This window comes from Ochotona princeps, chromosome 11, assembly GCF_030435755.1.
Source record: "Ochotona princeps isolate mOchPri1 chromosome 11, mOchPri1.hap1, whole genome shotgun sequence".
Classification (NCBI taxonomy): Eukaryota; Metazoa; Chordata; class Mammalia; order Lagomorpha; family Ochotonidae; genus Ochotona; species Ochotona princeps.
This window is the reverse complement of record NC_080842.1, coordinates 14,021,475-14,043,308: the sequence shown is the minus strand read 5'-3', so window position 1 is coordinate 14,043,308 and position 21,834 is coordinate 14,021,475. Positions and strand designations below refer to the sequence as shown.

Genomic DNA, 21,834 nt, shown 5'->3' with positions numbered 1-21,834 from the left:
TATCCAATGTTTTGTTTCATTGATTTTTGCTCTTTAATTAATTTTCTCCTGGTTACTCTGATTTTAATTTTAACATATTTTTCCCAGTTTTGTAGGATTTAAGCCTAGATTGTTCATATTTTTTTAAAAAGATTTATTTTTGTTTTCAATGCACAGATATACAGAGAGGAGTTGAGACAGAGAGGAAAATCTTTCGTCCAATGATTCACTCCCGAAGTGAGCCGCAACGGCCAGAGCTGAGCTGATCTGAAGCCAGGAGCCAAAACCTTGTTCCAGGTCTCCCACACGGGTACAGGATCCCAAGCCCTTGGGCCGTCCTCGACTGCTTTCTCAGGCCACAAGCAGGGAACTGGATGGGAAGTGGAGCTGCCGGGATTAGAACTGGCACCCATATGGGATCCCAATGCTTTTAAGGTAAGCACTTTAGCTGCTAGGCCACGCCGCCGGGCCCTAGAATCTTGGTTTTTAGGCCTCTTTTTTTTTTTTTTTTAAGTTTTTTTTTTAATTGGAAAGTCATATTTACGGAGAGAAGGAGAGGCAAAGAAAAAGATATTCCATCCACTGATTCACTCTGCAAGTGGCTTCAATGACCAGAGCTGAGCTGATCTGAAACCAAGAGCCAGGAGTTTCTTCCAGGTCTCCCAGGCAGGTGCAGGTTCCCAAGGATTTGGGCCATCCTTTGTTGTTTTCACAGGCCACAATCAGGGAGCTGGAAGGGAAGTGGAGTTGCAGGGATTAGAACCGGCACCCATATGGGATCCTGGCGCATGCAAGGTGAGGACTTTAGCCACTAGGGTACACACTGGGCCCCCAGCCTCTTTTTTTTTTTTTAACTAATTAACTCAATGCCATAAATTTCCCCCTAAGCACTACATTGACTATGTTCCAAAATTTTTGATAAACTCTGTTTTCATCTTCAATTTAGTTCAAAATATTTTAAACTTTCTTTGAGATTCTTTGCTTCATGTGTTATTTAGAAGTGTAATGTTTAGTCTCAAAATATTTTGGAATTTTGCAGTTACATTTATGGAATTGATTTCTATTTTAGACAGAGTGTTATTTGGTTTCTATTCCTTTAAATTTTAAAATATATGTATCTATTTATTTGAAAGTTAGAGTTACAGAGAGTGAGAGACAGAGATCTTCCATCCACTGGTTCACTCCCCAGATGGCTGCAGTGGCCAGGGCTGGACCAAGCTGAAGTCAGGAGACAAGAACTCATTCCAGGTTTCCCACGCAGGTGGCAGGGGCCCAGACATTTGGACCATCATCTGCTGCCTTTGCTGCAGCATTATTAGGGAGCTCGATCAAAAGTGGAACAGCTGCCATGATACAGTGAGCATACAGGGATGGCAGTAGCATAAATGATGACAACTTTACCACTATGCCACATTGCCAGCCCCCCTTACACTTTTTATGAAATGTTTTATGGCTGAGAAAGTGATCTATCTTGGCGTATTTTCCTCTTGTACTTGAAGAGAATGTATATACAACTCGAGTTGGATGAAGTGGTCTGTAGTGGTAAATTGTGATATTGAGTGCAACTTACCAATGTTCTGCCTGCTAAATCTGCTCATTCCTGAGAAAAGGGTGATGAAGTTTTCAACTGTAATCATGGATTCTTCTGTTTCTCCTTGTGGTTTGATCAGTCTTGCTTCCTGTATTTTAGCGCCCCGTTTTTAGGTGTATGTACATTGAGGGTTATTATTTCTTCTGTCTTCTCAAGTATAAATTTGTATTATGTTGTACGCTTTTGTATCCTTTTTCCTTGGTAAAACAAAAATTTTTTTCTATATGTACAGACTTTTTTCACTTCACCCATCAGCATTTCTTAACGTGGTTCAGACCAGTGTGTGAGGATGTGAGGCATCATAGCAGATAGGTGCCATCTGAGTGATCTGGGGAGTGACAGAATGAGGTCCAGGACAGTGAGTGACTGAACAGTTTGAGAGGGACCTTAACACTAGACAGCTGCATCAACAAGAAACATGGCAGGAGGACCTGGCACGATGGCCTGGTGGCTACATCCTCGCCTTGCATGCGCTAGGATCCCATATGGGCACCAGTTTGTACCCTGACTGCTTCACTTTCCATCCAGCTCCCTGATGTGGCCTGGGAAAGCAGTAGAAAATGGACCAGAGGTTTGGAACTCTGTACCCATGTGGGAGGCCCAGAAGAAACTTCTGGCTCCTGGCTTTGGATCAGCTCAGGCTGTTGTGGCCACTTGGAGAGTGAACCAGCAGACAGAGGATCCATCTAGCTCCTTATTTCTGCAAATCTGCCTTTCCAATAAAAATAAATTGATCTTGAAAAAAAAGAAACAGAGCAGGAGAACCTGTAGAAGGTTAACTGGAGACTGGGTGAGAGGGCAGACTGATATCAGTATACCTTCACCAGCAATGTTCCTTCGATCTGAATGCCTGGCTGTTAGTACACAAACTGGGGACTAGAAAATCCAATATGGGTGGAAGTTTCAGTGTTACTGAAGGGCGGAACAAAGGACATAGGCAAGGTACAGATCAAAGTTCAGAGTCCATTTAGACACCAGGGTCAAAATCACCCACACAGGCTGAGTTCAGTTCAGCAGGCCTGCCAGATAGGGCCTTGGGTCTCTGTTTTGAAGCTCAAGAATTTGTTCCTGTGTACTTTCTGTGATCGTATACAGCATTCTGAGCTGCTGAACCACAGTTGGAGAGTTAGCCATAACAAATATCTACCATTCGAACACCCCACTTCCTTCCTTCCCCCCGCTTAGTAACTGACTCTAGGAGTTGCTACAGCTACTATTTGCTCTGTTTGTCCAGTTATGAGCCAAGCATTCCCATCTTTATCAACCTTGACCTTGATTGGCTTTGCCTCCAGTTAGAATGAAAAAGGAATAGAGGGCTCTAAAACAAGAATTGCTTATTGTTAACTGGGAGTTCTGGTGAGGAGTAAATATAATAGCATTGCACTTGATACTGAACTGGCTGTATTTCAAACTATTGTTTAGTTCTCCAGAATCTTCTCACAGTTCATGCCTGCCCTGGTCATCAGGGCTTCCAGGCTCTTAGCATGAAAGTCCCCTCATCAGGCTTTTAATGTCAGCTGGCTCACTGGCTCCAAAAGACAAGTATTGGTATTTGCTTGCCCTCTGAGAGAGGCCGTGGCATCTTTTGTGGGCCCAAACTCCCCTGAATCATCTTCTGCTTTCATCAGAATATGGTCCTTGTTTTTCCATAACTGATTGGAAGAGAATGCTCTCTGATTAGCAGTCGGATTCTCCCATAAGCATAGCCCTGAAGCAAGGTGACGGCTGTGTGGTCAATACAGAGGAAGACTTCTCAGTACAAGCATCTGACCTCTCTTGCTTTGAATCAGTCAGAGACCAAGAGCAGCAGGAGTAGAGCTGGGAGTTTGGGATATGGTCAGAATGTACAAACACACCTTACTTACTGCAGCTTTTACTCTGGGCTTTGCTTTTCCCACACTGGTCTCAGGCAGGGGGTCGCTTCATCATCAACTATTTATTGGGCACTTACTAGGTACAACAAGCCCAGGTAAAGCAGAACCGTGAGTTCTCCAACCAGCATCCAAGATGCTTAGAGTTCTATCTAGTGTATCTTAAACATCAAATCACAGTTGGCTGAGAACATAAATGCATGGATTGGGGTGGGGTGAGTTAGTGAATCCATAAAGAAGTACTGATCTTTTAGAAATCTACTTGGTAAAGTTGAAGGACCAGATGAGGCTCTGGCTTTGATGGCTCCAGCAATCACATGGAACCAGATGGAAGTAAAAATCTGGACTTCCTTAAAAGCTCACAGGACAGAGACACAAAGTTGCAGAGGAAGACATGGAAGAACTGAAGTTAGCTAGTGCCTTTGTATAAGGAGAAATGTGACCCAAAAGATAGTTGGGCCAAATTCATCCATGACCTTAATGATTAATTTCCTAGTTAATAATTGACGTGTAGTAAGAGAAACTGGAATAAAAATGTTTATTATTTCATCATCTAGGACTCTCCTGTCTTTCTATGTCCTGGTTCTAGTCACCATGCATCACATGGAAGAATTAGCAGCAAAAAGCACTTGGGGGAGTTGAAATTTTTATTTATTTTTATTTTATTTTATTTTTATTAATTACACTGTATTATGTGACACAGTTTTATAGGTACTGGGATTCCCCCCCACCTCTCCTCAAACCCTCCCCCCATGGTGGATTCCTCCATCTTCTTCTATAACTACAGACAAAGTTCAGTTGAGATTCTTTCATTGCAAGCATATACCAAGCATGGAGTCTAGCATCCTATTGTCCAGATAAGTTCATCAGCTTGTTGGGGAGACCTTCTCTGGTCTGAAGGTAGAGCCAGCAGAGTATCATCCCAATCAATTAAAAGCCCCAACATAACATCAGCAACAATTTACAATGCCATGGAATTAACTCACATAGTATCCAATAACCAAAATGTTTTAAAACAATGCAAGTTCTTAACCACTTAAAAAAAAAACCTTTTTAAGAAATTAAACAAGTACAAATAAAATTGATTTAAGTGAAATCTCCTTAGTTCCCTGAAGAGGGACAGGGGTAGTACATGGGTACCCTAAGCATGTCCTCCTTTTGGATCTGAGATCCTTGGCTGGGGTAATGCTTTCATGGTAACCCCACGTGGAACTGGGGAGCTTAGTCTAACAAGAAAAGCTCTGGAGGATTTTACTTTGTTATTTCCTCTTTAAACACTACAGAAAGAAACCACTTAGGTGGTATTGTGGAACAGTGCCATCACTTCCTGCCCTCTCTGACTATAAACTTTACCAAGGAATCACAACAATATACTTGGGGAATCCTGTCATACAGAACCACTGATGTCAGTGACTTCTGCCTGGTCTCTGATATTTAGTCCAAACAATGGGAAGAGATATGCTAAACTGTAGGACTGGCTCTGCTGAGCAGGGCTGAGTAAAGGAAATGGAGCTAGGCAGAAGTTCATTCCAGCCAGACAGCCTTGACAGTCAGTCGCCTACCACTATACTAAATGTGGCCTCTGGACTTAGCATATTTAAAAAAAAATCCTATCCTGTGATTTTGTATATCAGGAATTCACAAAGTTCAACCAGAAGATTAGCCTACTCTGTGTGCCATCAGCCATGGAATGAGTTGCTGGGTGGTCTCCTCTGGAGGCTCCAACTGAAACACAGAACATCTCTAGAACTATGATAGGCCAGACAGCAACTCATGAACTATACAAACTGGCAGTATCAGTGGCCAGGCATCCTGTATGTGGTTAGGTCTCCTGGGAAACATGCTCCAAGACACCTGGATGGAATGTAAAAACTGCTTTATGACCTCACCTCAGACGTGTCACTTCTGTTGCATTCTGATCCAACCAGTCACCAAGAGCAGCCAGTTGAGCTTTCACCACCCGGCTCCTCCACCACCATCCTGTTGGACTGCCAGTCATTCACCACCCTCAGCTCCTCCACCGCCTTCCTGTTCAAATGCTGGGCCCTTCACACACTCGACTCCTCAACTGCTCTGCTGTCCTAGGCTTCTCCACTACCCAACAGTTGAACTGGCTAGCAAATCACCACCCTCGGGTCCTCTACCACCCTCTGGTTGGACAGGTAAGCTGTTTACCACCCTTGTCCTCAACTGCCTTCCAGGTGGATCAGTGGGCCCTGACCATCCTAGGCTCCTCTGCTGCCCAAGAGTTGAACTGGCAGGACATCAAACACCCTATGCTTCTCTACCTCCCTCTGGTTGGACAGGCAGGTGTTCACCACCCTGGGCTGCTCCTCCACCACCCTCTGGTTGGACAGGCAGGCTGTTCACCATCCTGGGCTCCTCCACCACCCTCCAGGTTGACCAGAAGGGCTTTTCACTATCTCTGCTGCTCCACAATACTCCAATTTGGCCCACAGGTCTTTCACCATCCTCAACTCCTCCACTGCCATTCAGATGGGATGGAAAGACAAACATCACCCTCAGTTGGACTGCCGGACCGATCATCACCATTCTAACTGAAGGTCAGTGTAGGGACCAAAGTGGAGAAGGTAGCCGAGGGTAGTAAAGGGCTAGGCAGTCCACCACTAGGCGGTGGAAAAGCAGAGGTTGTGAATGGCTTGCTAGTCTGACTGGAGTGCTGAGTGACCCTTCACCAACCTGGGCTCCTGCACCACCCCTAGTTGAACTGGCAAGCTGTTCACCACCTCAGATCCTTGACTGCCCTCTGGTTGGACTTGCAGTCCATTCACCACCCTCAGCTCCTCTATCACCCTCTGTTTGGGCTGGTAGGTCCTTCACACGCCTTGACTGCTCCACCGCTCTTTGGAATGGCAAGTCAATCACCAATACAACTGAAAGGAAGTGTAGGAGCCAAGGTGGTGAAGAAAGCCAAGGTTGTAAGCAGCCCTCAGTGAAACTGAAGGGCTGGAGGGTAATGCACTGAACTCAGCCTTCACCAACCCTGGCTCCTGCACCACCTCTAGTTGGACTGGTGAGCTGTTCACCATCTTGGCTCCTCTACTACCCTCCAATTGAACTCGCAGGGAGATCACTACCCTCAACTCCTCACCTGCCTGTCCTAGGCTCTTCCACCACTCAACAGTTGAACTGTCAGGCATTCACCACCCTGGGCTCTTCCACTGTCCACTGGTGGGCCCATTCATCCTCCTCAACTCCTCCACCAGCCTACGGTTGGAATGGCAAGCCAGTCATCACTGTCCAATTGGACTGCTGGGCCAGTCACCTCCCTGAACTCCTCTACTGCCCTCCAGTTGGACTGATGGGCTGTTCACCACCCTCAGCTCCTCGACTACCTCCAGGTGGATGGACTGTCCTAGGCTCCTCCATCACCCAACAGTTGAAACAGCACACCATTCACCACCTTGGGCTCCTCCACTGCCTTGCAGTCGGCTAGTGGGCCCTTTGACACCCTGGGCTCCTCCACCACCCTCTAGGTTGACCAGAAGGGTCTTTCACTACCTCAGCTGCTCCACAATACTCTAATTTGGCTGTGGAGGAGCTGAGGGTGGTAAGAGGCCCACTAATCAACCTGGAGCGCTATGGTGGAGCTGAGAATTGTGTAAGGCCCTGATGCTATTTCTGGAGAAATGTTGAGGATCCCATGTTGTGAAAGGCCATTCTGGTCAACTTGGAGAGGTTGGGGGATCCGAGGGTGATGAAAGACCCTGATCAATCTGGAGGGTTATGGAGGAGCTGATGTTAGTAGAAGACCCTCTGGTCAACCTTGAGGCTTGTGGAGAAGTTGAGCATGGTATGAGTCACTTCCAATCAATACAGAGACCAGTGGTGGAGCTTTGGTGGTTAAAGGCCCTTTTGATTTTCCTTGAGCACTGTGGAGATCAATCGATCAGAGATCTTTGGGCCGTTTCAACCCTCAACTTACATAGCCCTCCAGGGTTACAGGGGTTCTCCAACCACCCTCGCCATCTCCACTGCTGTCCAATTTTAGAAGGTACTTATAGCACCATCAATTCCTCCACAGCCCTCCAGGATGAATAGTGGGCCTTACCATTCTCAATTCCTCCCCAGGCCTCCAGGTTGGCTGGTGGGCCTTTCATCATTCTCAGGTCCTCCAAAGCACTGCAGGTTACCACAATGTCTTCCAATACCACCACCATCGACTCCTCCACAGAACTCCTGATTGACCTGTGGGCCTTTTTCACCCTCAACATCTCCACAGCCCTCCAGTTACTGGAAAGAACTACACCACTCTCGACACCTCCACAGCCCTCAAAGATACGGGAGGGACTTACGTAACCATAAACTCCACCAGAAAACTCCTGGTTGACCCATGGGCCTTTTTATCCATGACACCTCCACAGCCCGAATTGTTACCAAAGGGACTTACACAACCATCAATTCCTTCACAGCCCTCCTGGTTGCCTGTGTGCCTTTCATAACACCCGACAACTAAACAACCTTCCAAGTTGCCACAGGAACTTATACCACCCTCGACCCCTTCACAGCCTTACAAGTTCCCAGAAACCTTACAAGCCATCAGCTCCTGCACAGCCTTCCAGGGCCGTAAGGACAAAACCCGCAATCAGTTCTTTCACAGCCCTCATGATTGACCTGTGGGCCTATTGAACCCTTGACAAGCCCATAACCCTGGAAGCTACGGCAGAGACTTACAGCACTATCGGCACATCCACAGCCTTAAGCCATAGTAAAGAGATTGTGGACACCTCCACAGCCATGTTGGTAGACCCGCTGCCCTTTCATCACTGTCATCAACACCTCCACATCCTTCCAGGTTTCGGGAAGGACTGACACTGCCATCAACTCCTCCACATACATCCAGTTTCCGGAAGACCTACAATGTCATCAAAACCTCTTCGTCCTTTCAGGTTCAAAGAGGGACTGACTCCACCATCAACTCCTCCTCGTCTTTCCAGGTTCCTGGAAAGACTTAGAACACCATCATCTCCTCCAACTACTTCCAGGTTTTCAGAAAGACTTACACAACCATCAACTCCTCCTTGTCCTTCCAGGTTCCTGGAAAGACTTACATCACCATCAACTCCTCCACATCCTTCCAGGATCCCAGATCAACTTACATCACCATCAACTCCTCCTCATCCTTCCAGGTTCCCAGAAAGACTTAAAACTACATCAACAACTCCTCGCCCTTCCAGGTTCCCGTACAGACAGACTCTGACATCAACTCTTCCTCCTTGACACTGCCATTATCTCCTCCAACTACTTCCACATTTTCAGAAAGACTTACACGACCATCAATTCCTCCTCGTCCTTCCAGGTTCTCGGAAGGACTTACAATACCATCACCTCCTCCACGTCCTTCCAGGATCTCAGATCAACTTACATCACCATCAACTCCTCCACATCCTTCCAGCATCCCAGATCAACTTACATCACCATCAACTCCTCCTCCTCCTTCCATGTTCCCGGAAAGACTTAGAACACCATCAATTCCTCCTCATCCTTCCAGGTTCCCATAGGGAAAGACTGCATCAGCTACTCCACGTACTTCCAGGTTCCCAGAAAGACTTACATGACCATCAACTCCTCCTCGTCCTTCCAGGTTCCAGTAGGGACTCTGACATCATCTCCTCCAATTACTTCCAGGTTCCTGGAAGGACTTATAATACCATCAACTCCTCCACATCCATTCAGGTTCCTGGCTGGACTGACTCCACCATCAAGTCCTCCACGTCCATTCAGGTTCCTGGCTGGACTGACTTCACCATCAACTCCTCTAAATCTTCTAGGTTCCTTGTATGACTCACACCAGTATAAACTTCTCCAGATCCTTCCAGGTTCTCGGATAGACTTATACCGCCATCTACTCCTACAAGTACTTCTAGGTTCCCGGTAGGACTTAAAATACCATCACCTCCTCCACGTCCTTCCAGGTTCATAGCTGGACTGACTCCACCATCAACTCCTCCATGTCCTTCCAGGTTCCTGGATCAGTTTACATCATCATCAACTCCTCCTTGTACTTCCAGGTTCCTGGAGGGACTTACACCACCATGAGCTCCTCCACATCCTTGCACGTTCCTGGAGCAATTTACACCACTATCAACTCCTCCACAGCTCTCCTGAGTGACCTGTGGTACTTTTTAACCCTCTACACCTAAACAGTCCGACATGTTATTGGAAGGACTTGCACCACCATCGCTTTCCTCCACATCCTTCCTTGTTGTCGGTACAATTTACTCGACCATCGACACTTCCCCAGCCGTTCTGAATGACTCATGGTGCTGTTATAACATATGACAGGTAAAAAATTACTGGAGGGATTTATACCACACTTGACCTACCCACAGCCTCCAAGGTATCTGCAGAGTCTTGCACCATCATGGACCCCTCAACAGCCCTGCTGGTTGTCCTGTTGGCCTTTATTACCCTCAATTTTCAACAGCCTTTCCAGTTACTGAGGGACTTAAACGATGATCGACTCCCACACAGACCTCCTGAATGACCCATGTGCCTTTTTCAACTTCCTTACCTCCACGTCCTGCCAGGTTTACCTCAGAACATTGCAACACTGTTCATTCTACCATAGCTTTCTTGGTTGACTGCAGGGACAGTAATTACCAAAGATTACACCAGGCTCCGGGTTGACAACAATCCCCTTTAATAACCATATACTGTAATATTTCTCCAAGATACAATTAGGGCCTTTCACCCTAATCAGCTCTTCAACAGTCCTGCAGGATGACCAGCAGGCCTCTTGACGCCAGACTCATCTACAGGCATACAAGGTAACCAACGGGCCAGGTACCACCCAGGGTTCCAGAATGCCTGAAGGGTGTGCAGCAGGCCTCCTACGACCCTGGTACCCTCCATAGCCCTATACGGTCAGCAGGGGGCTTACCACCCACGGCTCCTCCATAGTCATCCTTCAGTGTCGGCAGTAGACCTCTTACCACCATAGGCTCATCTGTAGGACTATTGGTTCACGAACAGGCCTCTCACAACCCTAAGTTTCTGCTTAGTCCTACAAGGTGAGCATCAGGCCCCTTAACATCCTAGGCTCCTGCATAGGCCTACAAGGTGAAAAGCGGGCCTCTTATCACACTAGGCTCCTGCAATCTCTACTAGTTCACTAACAAGCCTCCTATCACCCAAGGCTTGTGAAGACGCCTGCAAGGTCACCAGAAGGCATATTATCATCCTAGGCTCCTGGATAGTCCTGATGGTACACTAACAAGCCTCTTGCTATTTTAGGAACCTGCATAGACCTGCAAGGTCACTAGCAGGCCTCTTTCCACCCTGGGCTCCTGCATAGACCTACAAGATTAGTGGCAGGCTTCTATCACCCTAGCTGCCTACACAGGCCAGCAGGTGCACTAATAGGTTTTCTACAACCCAAGGTTCCCCACAGACCTGTCAGGTAACGAGCAGGTCTCTTACCATTCTAGGCTCCTCCACAGGCCAGCCTGGTAACCAGCAGGCCTCTTTCCACCCAAGCGCTTACATAGGCATGCCTGGTAACCATAGGTCTCTTACCATCCCAGTCACCTGAATAGGCCTGTAAGGTAACCAGCAGGCCTCTTACCATCCTAGGCTCCTCCACAGGCCTTCTGCTTCACTAACAAGCCTCCTACCACCCAAGGCTTGTGCATAGGCCTGCCTGGTCATCAGCAGGCCTCTTCCATCCTAATCACCTGAATACACCTGTAAGGTAACCAGCAGGCCTCTTACCATCCTAGGCTCCTCCACAGACCGGCCTGGTAATCAACAGGCCTCTTACCATCCTAGCCTCCAGCATAGGCCTACAAGATGACCAGCAGGCCTCTTACCATTCCAGGCTCCTCCTCAGGCCTGCTGGTTCCTACCACCCGAGGCTTGTGCATAGGCATGACTGGTAACCATAGGTCTCTTACCATCCTAGTCACCTGAGTAGGCATGTAAGGTAACCAGGAGGCCTCTTACCACACTAGGTTCCTCCACAGGCTGGGATGGTTACCTTCAGGCCTCTCACCACCCTCGGCTCCTAATAGGCCTACTAGGTGTGACCAGCAGGCCTCTTACCGTCCTAGGCTCCTCCACAGGCCTGCTGGTTAACTAACAGGCCTTTTACCACCCTAGGCTCCACATAGGCCTGTAAGGTAACCAGCAAGCCTCTTACCACACTAGGCTCCTCACTACGCCTACCAGGTGACCAGCAGGCCTCTTATCATCCTAGGCTCCTGCATATGCCTACTAGGTGTGACCAGCAGGCCTCTTACCATCCTAGGCTCCTCCATAGGCCTGCTGGTTCACTAACATGCCTTTTACCACCATCGGCTCCAACATAGGCCTGTAAGGTGACCAGCAAGCCTCTTACCACACTAGGCTCCTCACTAGGCCTACAAGGTGACCAGCAGGCCTCTTACCATCCTAGGCTCCTCCACAGGCCTGCTGCTTCACTAACAAGCCTCCTCCACCCAAGGCTTGTGCATAGGCCTGCATGGTCACGACCAGGCCTCTTTCCATTGTAGGCTCATACATAGGCCAGCCTCCTAACCAGCAGGCCTCTTACCACCCAAGCGCTTACATAGGCATGCCTGGTAACCATAGGCCTCTTACCATCCCAGTCACCTGAATAGGCCTGTAAGGTAATCAGCAGGCCTCTTTCCACACAAGGCTCCTCCACAGGCCAGGATGGTTACCTGCAGGCCTCTCACCACCTTCAGCTCCTAATAGGCCTACAAGGTGACCAGCAGGTCTCTTACCATCCTAGGCTCCTCCACAGGCCTGCTGGTTCACTAACAGTCTTTTACCACTCTCGGCTCCAGCATAGGCCTCTAAGGTGACCAGTAGGCCTCTTACCACACTAGGCTCCTCACTAGGCCTACAAGGTGACCAGCAGGCCTCTTACCATCCTAGGCTCCAGCATAAGCCTACCAGGTAACCAGCAGGTCTCTTACCATCCTAGGCTCCTAAATAGGCCAGCCAAGAAACCAGCAGGCCTCTTACCACCCAAGCGCTTACATAGGCATGCCTGGTAACCATAGGTCTCTTACCATCCCAGTCACCTGAATAGGCCTGTAAGGTAATCAGCAGGCCTCTTACCACACTAGGCTCCAGCATAGGCCTGTCTGGTAAGCAGCAGGCCTCTTACCATCCTAGGCTCCGTCATAGGCCTGTAAGGTGACCAGCAGGCCTCTTTTCACACTAGGCTCCTCCACAGGCCTGCTGGTCCACTACAGGCCTTTTACCACTCTCGGCTCCCGCATAGGCCTGTAAGGTGACCAGAAGGTCTCTTACCACACTAGTCATCTAAATAGGCCTACAAGATGACCAGCAGGTCTCTTACCATTCTAGGCTCCTCCACAGGCCAGCCTGGTAACCAGCAGGCCTCTTTCCACCCAAGCGCTTACATAGGCATGCCTGGTAACCATAGGTCTCTTACCATCCCAGTCACCTGAATAGGCCTGTAAGGTAACCAGCAGGCCTCTTACCATCCTAGGCTCCTCCACAGGCCTTCTGCTTCACTAACAAGCCTCCTACCACCCGAGGCTTGTGCATAGGCCTGCCTGGTCATCAGCAGGCCTCTTCCATCCTAATCACCTGAATACGCCTGTAAGATGACCAGCAGGCCTCTTACCATCCTAGGCTCCTCCTCAGGCCTGCTGGTTCCTACCACCCGAGGCTTGTGCATAGGCCTGCATGGTCACCATAGGTCTCTTACCATCCTAGTCACCTGAGTAGGCATGTAAGGTAACCAGGAGGCCTCTTATCACATTAGGCTCCTCCACAGGCTGGGATGGTTACCTGCAGGCCTCTCACCACCCTCGGCTCCTAATAGGCCTACTAGGTGTGACCAGCAGGGCTCTTACCGTCCTAGGCTCCTCCACAGGCCTGCTGGTTAATTAACAGGCCTTTTACCATCCTAGGCCCAACATAGGCCTGTAAGGTAACCAGCAAGCCTCTTACCACACTAGGCTCCTCACTACGCCTACCAGGCGACCAGCAGGCCTCATATCACACTACGCTTCTCACTAGGCCTACCAGGTGACCTGTCTGGTAAGCAGCAGGCCTCTTACCATCCTAGTCACCTGAATAGGCCTACTAGGTGTGAGCAGCAGGCCTCTTTCCACACTAGGCTCCTCCACAGGCCTGCTGGTTCACTACAGGCCTCTTACCACGCGAAGCTCCAGCATAGGCCTACCAGGTGACCAGCAGGCCTCTTACCATCCTAGGCTCCTGCATATGCCTACTAGGTGTGACCAGCAGGCCTCTTACCATCCTAGGCTCCTCCATAGGCCTGCTGGTTCACTAACACGCCTTTTACCATCGGCTCCAACATAGGCCTGTAAGGTGACCAGCAAGCCTCTTACCACACTAGGCTCCTCACTAGGCCTACAAGGTGACCAGCAGGCCTCTTACCATCCTAGGCTCCTCCACAGGCCTGCTGCTTCACTAACAAGCCTCCTCCACCCAAGGCTTGTGCATAGGCCTGCATGGTCACCACCAGGCCTCTCTCCATTGTAGGCTCATACATAGGCCAGCCTCCTAACCAGCAGGCCTCTTACCACCCAAGCGCTTACATAGGCATGCCTGGTAACCATAGGCCTCTTACCATCCCAGTCACCTGAATAGGCCTGTAAGGTAATCAGCAGGCCTCTTACCACACTAGGCTCCTCCACAGGCCTGCTGGTCCACTACAGGCCTCTTACCACGCAAAGCTCCAGCATAGGCCTGCGAGGTGACCAGAAGGCCTCTTACCACACTAGTCATCTAAATAGGCCTACAAGATGACCAGCAGGCCTCTTACCATTCTAGGCTCCTCCACAGGCCTCCTGGTTCACAAACAGGCCTCTTACCACCTTAGCCTCCTGCATAAGCCTGTAAATTGACCTTCAGGCCTCTTGCCATCGTTCGCTCCTCCACTGGCCTATATAGATTACCCTGCAGGCTTCCTACCATCCTGGGCTTCTCATAGGCCTGTATCGTGACCTGCAAGCCGCTTACCATCCTAGTCCTACATAGGCCTGCTGGTCACCTGCAGGGCCCTTACCACCTTAGGTGGCCCCATCGGCCTGCATCCTGCATAGTAACCGCCTTTTTTTTTTTTTTTTTTGCCTGCTGCTCCTCCACAGGAATACAGGGTTACCACTGGGTGTTTTTTTTTTTTCTTCTTTTTTCCAACTTACGCTCCTCCTTAGGCCCACAGGGTGACCAGCAGGGCTGTTTTTCCCTATGCTCCTCATCTGGCGTCCAACCTGACCATTGGGTCTGTCAGTAATCTCAGCTCCCACATGCCTCTAAGATTAGTGGCTATCCTGTTTCCATTCTCTGTCCCTCCACGAGCTCCAGGTTTATCGGCTGTCCAGCTCAACGAGTTGTCAAATCTTACCGTGTATTTCATTGATGTCAAAATAAATAATTGAAAATAGGCTCTGTCAAAGAATTATGCTTTTTCAAGTGTAGCTTTTTCTTTAGATGGACGTGCAGAAGCCAGTTACATGCTGTGGTATGGCTGGTTTATTCACTGCTTGGGACACCCACATCCCACACACAGTGCCCTTGGTTAAGTGCCCCTCTCCTTGCATTCCAGCTTCCTGATAATGCAAACCTCGGAACCAGCAGATAATAGGTCAAGTTCTTGGATGCTTCTTCACACTTGGTATACTCTAATTGGAGTTTTGTGCTTTTGCTTTCAACCTGGCCCAACCTCGGCAATTGCTGGAATTTAGGGAGTGAATCAACAGATGGAGGATTTCTCTTGCTCTCATACTATTGCTCTTGCTCTTGCTTTGCCTTTGAAATGAAATAAACTTTCTAAGGGCAAACATGTCCTGTTTTTAGAAAGGAAGAAGCAGGAGTTATAGTTTGTTTTTCTCAAACTTCACTGGGTATCTCTGGATCTCAGTCTTGTTCTAGAACCATGACTGTTGCCCGCTAGGTGGCAAGTCCAGTGATGCTGAAACATCTACAACAGCAACAAGCCTTCAGGATTTAGGAGAACGGATCTCTGATACCTCCACCTGTGAACAAGTTTAGGTCTATTGGTAGAGATTGGAACTGTAATTTGAGCAAATTTCCCCAGCCAGTTTAGAAGAAGAACCAATAGCATCTTAGAATAAAATACATGCAAGACCTAGCATTGCCATACGACAATAGCCTGCTACCTGAAGTACCAGAATCCCATATATTTGCCAGTTCAAGTCCAATCTGTTCCACTTCCATTCTCAGTTCCCTACTAATATGCCTAGAAAAGTGGCGCAAGATGTCTTAGAGACTCCCTGTATCCACATGGATGACCCACATAGAGCTCTCACTTCCTAGCTTCAACTTGGGCTATTCCTGGCTGCTGTGGCTATTGGAGGGGGTAGGCTGTGGGAAGGAGGAGTGAACCAGTAGACAGAAGATCTCTCCCTCTCTTCTCCCTGCCTCTCTGTTGTTCAAAAATAAGCAATGGCTTAGGTTACATTGTACCTAGGTGTTACACTGCTGGAAAAAAAAATAAAAACAGCAGGCATCCTAAGCCTGGTTAATGCTAAATTTGTGTTACCTATACCAGTATGCCAGTATAGCCACCTGTTTTTCCTTTCTATGATTTTTTTTTTTTTTTTGGAAGGCAGATTTACCATAGAGAACGAGTTACAGAGAGAAAGATCTTCCCTCTGCTGACTCACTCCCCAATTGGCCACAATACCAGAGCCAAGCTGATAAAAATCCAGAAGCCTCCTCTGGGTTTCCCACATGGGTGCAGGGTCCCAAGGCCTTAGGCTGTCCTCTAGTGCTGTTCCAGGCCACAAGCAGGGAGCTGGAAGGGAAGTGGAGCAGCCAGAACATAAACGGGCACCCATATGGGATCCCGACGCATGCAAGGCAAGAGCTTTAGCTGCTAGGCTACTCTCCAGGCCCTCTTATTTTTTTTTAAGATATGTGGAGGCAGAAGCCGGCACACCAACAGTGTCTGGGGACCCATGTGAAAATGTGCATGGGTCCTGAGTGGGCAGTCAGGGCCCCAGGTAGGCAGGCAGAGCCCAGGCTGGCACAACACACCTTGAGAGGATCAGACATGGAGGCTGTGGGTTGCTCAGGGAAGCGGGGCTGGAGATGTGTAAGAGAAAGGATTGCTGAGGGAGAACGTGACAGGTGAGGAGTGACTTCTGGGCCAAATGAATATTCTGCCTCCCCATTTGAGAGACATTAGCTGGACTTTGCATCAACCACCATCTACCAGCACATTCAAAACCTATGGCTGGGGAGCCTTCTTGGCTGGGCTCAACCATGGTACCTGTCAGTGTGGGCAGGGTGTGGGTCATGTTAGAACTGAGTCTGGAAGCAGATACTGTGGGGATTGTGGGCTCACCCAGGTGGGACTGTCCTAACAGCTGGTTGGCTGGAGGGCTGGGATGGTTATGGGCTGAACTAGGCATGATCATGGAACTCAACATTCATGGGTACTAGGATTGGGAACAGTCCGGGCCAGTCCAGGCTGTAGCACCCACAGGCACACCAAAGAACAGGGTGTGTGGTAGGCTTCGCCACAACATCCAGCAGTACACACAAAGGCCAACACTTGGCAGGGGGCAAACTGCAATGTAAGGGCCTGGCACCCTCTGGCATGCTTGAGATCTACATCTGGGAGTCGGCCTGGTAGGGGAACTCCCGTGGTGGGCCATCGCTCCCACTGTCGAGCTCGTGAATCAGGGGTGTGTGCTGGTTAGGCCAGGCAGAGCTGCTATACTTGCTGGCAGGTGTGCAGGTTGGCTCTGAAGGGAGTGGACCAGACAGGGTCAGGCCAAACCAAAGCACACCGCCATGTGTGGAACAGAAAAAACATGTGAGACAGAAAATGAACATGCAACCAAAAATACCCATAATTACAAACTGCAAGCATACTATGAAGTAAGTAAGTTGGCGTGATGGTGTGAGGGGGCAGCTGGAGGAGAAAGGTGACTACTTAAGATAAGGTGCTCAGAGCAGATCTCCATCTGTCCCGAGAGCTGAGGACAGAACAGAACCTGCCATCCCAAAGAGGAGGTGACATTACAGCACATTGCCAAACACCAGAACCTGGTGGGTACCCTACGCTGGAGGGCAAACTCCAGTTAGCAGTTCAGACATCCCACAGCCCATTGTACACATAAAGATGCCCTCTACAGAGGCTGGCACGGAGCATCATTTCACTTGCCCAGTGCCCTGGGTAAGCAACCAGTGCTCCTGGTGTTGGGCAGTGGACACCTCCCTTTGCTGCAGCATATGGTTCATCTCCCATCCTCAGCAAGGGCTTGCTGGCCAGCATAAACGGGTGCAGAGGCAAGAAAACATCGCTTCTGTACACAGACAAGCTGCCCATCATTCTGGCAACACTAAGTGCTAGAATAGGCTGCATGAGCCACACTTGGACATAGCAAAGAAAAGTGTTTGCTCTAAGTGTTTGCACCTGCAGAAGGAAACCCACCCCGCCCTCAGAACTTGACCTGCTGTGATTGGCACACAACTGCATGACACTCCCCCACCCCACAAGGCTAGGCAAGCAAGGAACTAAGCAGATCTGGAGGGTAAAGGCCAGGTGTGGGAAATGCACATGCTTCGGTGTCCACACGATGAACATTATCTGCACTTTCCAGTGCAGCTCCCTACTTGCCACACTCTAAGTGATAAAAAGTATTCATCCCCTAATCATCAAGCCATTTGTACTTCATACTGGATAAGCAATTCTTTCCTCTCCATGTAGCCAAAGATATGGTATAGTCTTATTTCGTGAATTCATACCAGAAAACACCACTGGCTGCCTCTTATGTGTGATCATAAAACTGTCACTCAAAAAAAATCACATTCAAATTGACCCAGATGCCACATTTTTGAAATGTGCTGTTTAAAGATACAAGGGTGCCTGAGTCACAATGACCACAACTACAAGGAAAGTAACAATACTATGAAACTAGCAAATGGTGCTGAGTCTGCAGAAAGACATTTCAAAACATCCACAACATAGAAGCTAAACAATCTGCTTTATTTTTTTAATGAGCCTTTATTCCTCATTTAGAGCCAAATTAAGCCCATGTCAAAGCTGTCAAAGACTAAGCCATTTTTAAATTAATATGAAAAGCTTTTTTTTTTTTTTTGACAAGAGAAAGAAAACATTGTCTTCATTCTTAAAGGGATCCAAAAAGCCCAGTGGGCTTTTAAGGAGTTTCCCAAACACAAGAGAAAGGGAGAAGTAAGCTAATGTTAAATATAAGAGAATCTGGGACTTGAGAAAATTTCATTCAAATATAGATAAAGATACTTCAAAAAGTTTGCAGGAAATGAAATTAAAAGACAAATTTATTTTACTGCAAAAAAAAAATTGAGAGCCACTTAGTTTTCTCAAAATACCCATTTCTGTGAATTTTTGGAAGACTGTTTTGAGTGAATTTTAAATTTTTTCTGCAACCAAAAGAAACTTCTTCAAATTCAAAGCTTTCTGAAATAGCCTCATTTGATGCCAGTTTAGAAAAAAAATCAAAGTCAGCATTTCTCTTGGGCTCAGAATTAACCCCCACCCCAAAACATGAGTAAGTATATTAGTTGTTATATAATTTATATTGTTGCAAACACAATATTCATGTGACTTTCACTTGAAGGCATATTGGGCACATAAGCCTTGCAAACCAAGGCTGTTCTGGGTTTCTATTGTTAGAAGTTTGCTATCAGTATTTCTGTATCTCAGCCCTTCTCTTGTATTTTATAATAAACAGAGCTTCCCAATAAAGACAACAGTTATAAACCTCTTCTTCAGCTGCCTTGACTGGGAGACACCTTGCATGAATTAAAGCTGCAAAGTGCTGCCAATGCTCGCGTCTGTACTGACTGGCTGTGCAGACCACAAGGTTCAGGAGATAGAAAGAGACACCAGGACCTTCCAAAAATTACTGACCGTTCTGAAGAGGCCACCAAAGTCCTCTCTGTGCTGCGCTGGCCCTTTCTTCATTCAGTCCAAGCCACTTGCCTCCATGGGAAGCTGTCTGCTAATGAAGCTGTCCTATAAGTCCTTTTCCCAAAGTTCATATTAACTGGTGCTCCTTCTCTATCCCCACCCCCAGACAATTCCTCTAACTGTGGCTCCTATCTACAACTGTGTCAATAGCCATATGGTGTCATTTCACTTGCAAAAGGATCTATTTTTAAAACCCAATTACCCAATTCATTTTCTTCTGAAACTCAAAATATGTTTTACTGTGTGAATGTGGATATGCATCCAGTCAGAAAGCTCACACACAGCTTCAGTCAGCCCATTTGTGCTCCACGTTACTTCACATTTGCAGCATCACCAACCCCATCACTGGGTAGCTCAGTCTCCAAGCACTTTGGCTCTCTCTACATAAGTAACTGACATGCTTTATCTCTCAAGTGAATAAAGAGTAATCACACTACTTTCAGATCAAACCAAGGACACAAAGCATCAACACTGGGTTCACAGGCTTTGAGCCCAGGCAACTGGGGAGATTCATGGGGTCAGGTTTGACTATAAATCTGGAAACTCTAACACAACACTTCCTGGGTTGGTATATGGACTGAGAAGACGAAAGCCAGGAATGGTGGGAATAGAAGAACCAAGGACAGTGAATTTGGTTTGGGAACTGCCCATCTTCTTAAGTAGTGTATTTGAACACAAACTCACCAGGCACAATGAAAGATCCTCACTAGAGGCAGAGACTGAAGAGGTAGCTGCATAAGGATGACATCGGACAACCAGACATCTGACTGGCTAAGGGACAATGCAAAATCAATGATAATGGCCCTCCTGAACTTCATGATATAAAAAGCTGATGTCAGGCCCCACATAGTAGCCTAGCAGCTAAAGTCCTTGCCTTGCACATGCCAGAATATCAATGGGCACCAGTTCGTATCCCAACGACCCCATTTCTCATCCAGCTCCCTGCGTGTGGCCTGGGAAAGCAGTCGAGGACGGCCCAAAGCCTTGGGACCCTGTACCCGCGTGGGAGACCTAGAGAAAGCTTCTGGCTCCTGGCTTTGGATCAGCTCAGCTCCAGCCATTGTGGCCGCTAGGGGGGTGAATCAGCAGACAGAAGATCTTTATCTCTATTTCTCCTTCTCTCTGCATGTCTGAATTTCAAAAAACAAAAAACAAAAAAAGCTGATGTCCTCACAGAGGCTATGAATGGGTCTGTTTATCTCATTTTGAGCAGTAGATAGTTCAATGTCATTTGCAAGGAGGCTCTTCCTATGTGGAGTCCTTATCCAAACATGCATTGGTTTGGCCTGAGTTTGGGCATGAGAGGGTCTGACAGGACCCACATCCTAATGTGAAGGCTGGGTGGAGGCGGTACTTAGAGTAACTTCCCCCACCCCACAAGCCCCTCAAAGCCAGCACTAATGAAAGTCATAGAAGTGGTGCTGGTGTTGCGGCACAGCAAGTTAAGTTACTGAATGCAGCATCTGAACCCCATGTCAGAGTGCCAGTTCAAATCCTGATGATTGCGTCCACCCAGCTTCCTGCTAGGAAAACAGTGGAAGATGAATCAAGTACTTAGGCCTCTGTCACCTACATGGGAGACCAAGATGGAATTCTAGGCTCTTAGCTTCGCCAGGCCCAGGCTTAGCCTTGGAAGTCATTTCAGCAGTGAACCAACTGGTGGAAGATCTTTTCTCTCCACTCTGCCTTTCAAATAAGTAATAACTCTTCAAAAAGAAAGTCTTAGGAGGCGGTGGAAGGCCAGGAAGGGGCAAACATCAAGTTAGAAGGAAAGGGAGGGTGAGGAAAGGGAAGAACAGGTGTATTCAGTGCAAGGGTAAAGATGCTGCTTGTAGCCCCCGAATGTGCATCCTGGATAGGGTGGGCTGGGCTGCAATGCTCACCGGCTCATACAAGGCCAAATGGAAGGCCAGACTACACCGGGCACTGACCTAAAACCCAATGGCATGTATGAGAACTGGGTCTGGGAGTGGATCAAGTGGAGGAACTTGGGAAACTCCCCTGGCGAGTCATAGCTCCTGCTGGTGAACACGTGGTCCAGACCTGGGGGTCGGACAAGCTGGGCAAAGTAGCTCCAATGGCTGGCCAGTGTGTGAACTGGGAATGGAATGGGATGTACTGGGCAGAACTGAGCAAACCTTAGCCCATAAGTAAAATTATAAAACAGGATGGAGCACAGGTCATGCCAAGCTAGGCTCTTGCACCTAGTGGTCTATATGAGCCAGGGATGCTAAGCCAGTGTCTAAGGCAGGAGTCGGGACAGGTGAGGGGCTGTGCCAAGCTGAGTCAGAGCAACCACTGGCATGCACGTGACCTATGGCTGGGAACAGGCCTGGTTGGAGAGCTAAGGGGACACCCTAACTGGGTTGAGGTTCTCATAAAGGGGCGCTTGGGCTGAAATGGGGGCTGCATTCTGATCAGGAAACGGTTGTGGTCTC

The 21,834-nt window shown here is 48.2% G+C and overlaps 1 long non-coding RNA gene across 1 annotated transcript in view; it reads left to right on the top strand.

Moving 5' to 3' along the window:
* Positions 1-5,517: 5,517 nt before the first annotated feature.
* The window catches only part of LOC131481367 (uncharacterized), a 322,287-nt gene continuing 305,970 nt past the window's right edge, over positions 5,518-21,834 (top strand). The window contains exons 1-2 of the long non-coding RNA XR_009246254.1: positions 5,518-5,603; positions 5,901-6,005. This is a non-coding gene — a long non-coding RNA (uncharacterized LOC131481367). The remainder of the gene's footprint in view (positions 5,604-5,900; positions 6,006-21,834) is intronic.